Source organism: Neofelis nebulosa, chromosome 11, assembly GCF_028018385.1.
Source record: "Neofelis nebulosa isolate mNeoNeb1 chromosome 11, mNeoNeb1.pri, whole genome shotgun sequence".
NCBI classification, from domain to species: domain Eukaryota; kingdom Metazoa; phylum Chordata; class Mammalia; order Carnivora; family Felidae; genus Neofelis; species Neofelis nebulosa.
In genome coordinates this window covers 42,203,804-42,206,257 of record NC_080792.1, presented here as the reverse complement: position 1 = coordinate 42,206,257, position 2,454 = coordinate 42,203,804, and the positions used below count along the sequence as shown (strand labels likewise).

Here is a 2,454-nt window from a genome sequence, read left to right as displayed (position 1 = left end):
CCCTCTTTAATGCTCATCACCCATTTAGCCCATCCCCCCCACTCACCTCCCCTCCATCAACCTTCAGTTTGCTCTCCAGACTTCTGGGAAGTTAATTCAGAACTCTCTCTCCTTCCCCTGATTGCTACCTCTACCACTACAACAAAAGACAACACCATCCTCCCTTGGGATCTGCCATCACTCCTCCTGTTTACTACATATAGATCTAGTATTTACTAAGACTAATTTAGAGCAGCATGACCCAATCCAAAATGTGTTGGTTCTGTAACACAGGAAAAGGACTATTCCAAAGAAGCTGCAAGATCAAGCCAACATGTCCTGGCAGGATATGAGGGAGCACGAAGGTAATTATGTTCTAATTGATTAAGGGGGCAAAAACAAGAGATTGGACAAGTGAAACTCTTGGGAGCGTTCTTCTGATATACAGGATTTAACTACCTGGCAAGAAATCAAAGAGATGGTGGGGACGATCTATTAAGATGGTTGCTAGAAGCAGAAGAAAAGAAAATACCCATGTAGAGTAAGGTAGAAATATATAATTGGGGCACTTGGGTGGCTCAGTCTGTTAAGCGTCCAGCTTTTGGTTTCAGCTCAGGTCATGATTTCGTGGTTTGTGGGTTCAAGCCCTGCGTTGGGCTCCCTGCTGACAGTGGAGGGCCTGCTTGGGATTCGCGCTCTCTCCCTCCCTGTCTGCCCCTCCCCCACTTGTAGTCTTACTCTCTCTCTCAAAATAAATAAAATAAATTTGAAAAATACTTAAAAATGCCATAATTACCATGGCAAAGGGTGGAAGAAGGGATCCAAAGCTGTTGGGTCTTTTTTGAAAGTTGTCTTTTTAATGGATTCACTGAGGGTTTTCAGTATGTACGGCTAGAAAACCAGAAAAATTATTAATCACCACATAAAGGAATGGACCATTTCCTAAGGTCAAAGAGAATGAACTATAAGGGGCATTTACTAAGAAACTCAGTGTTGGCTGTTTTCTATAAGCCACAGCTGATGGTAGAGGAGATTAGATAAGTGGATTCCCAGATAAGAATGGGAATGGTTGAAACATTAGAAGCCATGTGGTAATGATACCACCAGTCTTATCCAAAAGGGTTCTATGGACAATTACATAGATTATCGAACATTGAGGAAAAGGAAGTGAAAGATACCTAGATTTGTACAACCCTTTGAATATAAACAAATAAATCTGCCTGGGAGAGATACGTCTCTAAGTCACAGGAGTAAAATAGAATCTCTAGCTTCCTAAACATGTCTGCTTTATGAAGCCCAGAAGGTATTGAAACATTAAAGTATTCATGGAGCACTATCACTCAATTAGTATGTGGCTATGAGTTTGGTGATTGTATTGTTTGCTATTTTTTTCATAAAAGATCAGAAACTACATTTATAAACAAACAACATTATACATTTATTCTCCTTACCTTTGTCATACTATAGTCAGAATATAATATAGTTTGGATGTTCCACAGAACATTATATGTATCTATTATAATGACATCACGTTAACTAGGTCAGTGATCAAGAAAGATATAGTATGTTGGAGACCTTGGAAAAATACCTAGAAAGGAGAGTAAGCTCTTTTCCTTCCATGCACCACTGAAGATCTCGGTGTTGCCACGGGCCACTGCCCCACCCGGTGTTACCGGTATTGTAAGAACAAGTTGTATCCAACGTCTTGCTTCGGCAGAGACCTCCCTGATGCCAAGACCCACATTTTTGACCTGGGGTGGAAGAAGGCCAAAGTGGATGAATTCCCACTCTGTGGCCACATGGTGTCAAATGAATGAGTAGCTTTCCTCTGAAGCCCTGGAGGCTGCCTATATTTGCGCCAACAAGTACATGGTGAAAATCTGTGCAAAGATGGTTTCACATCCGAGTGCAACTCCACTCCTTCCATGCCATCCATATCAAAAAGATATTGTCCTGTGCTGGAGCGGACAGGTTCCAGACAGGTATGTGGGGTGCTTTTGGAAAGCCCCAGTGCACAATGGCCAGGGTCCACACTGGCCAAGTCATCATGTCCATCTGTATCAAGTTGCAGAACAAGGAGCATGCGATTGAGACCCTACAGAAGGCCAAGTTCAAGTTCCCTGGCTGCCAGAAGATCCACATTTCCATGAAATGGGGCTTTACTAAGTTTAATGCAGACAAATTTGAAGACATGGTGGCTGAAAGGCAGCTCATCCCAGATGGTTGTGGGGTCAAATACATCCCTCATCAGTGACCCCTTGGACAAATGGTGGGCTCAGCAGTCATGAGAACCTCAGCACTGCGTCTCCCCATTCATGCCTACCAATAAATCCTGCTTCCTGTCAAAAAAAAAAAAAAAAAAAAAAGAATGAAAGTAGAATATAACCACTGCAAATTTTTATGTGTTTGCCATAACAGCAAAGTTTTTAGTGGTTAAGAGGCGGCCAGAATATCCCATTCAGAACCAAATATAAA

At 42.1% G+C, this 2,454-nt stretch overlaps 1 pseudogene; it reads left to right on the top strand.

Annotated features, from left to right (window-relative positions):
• Window positions 1-313: 313 nt before the first annotated feature.
• Window positions 314-2,233, top strand: LOC131489590 (large ribosomal subunit protein uL16-like; annotated as a pseudogene).
• Window positions 2,234-2,454: the final 221 nt, after the last annotated feature.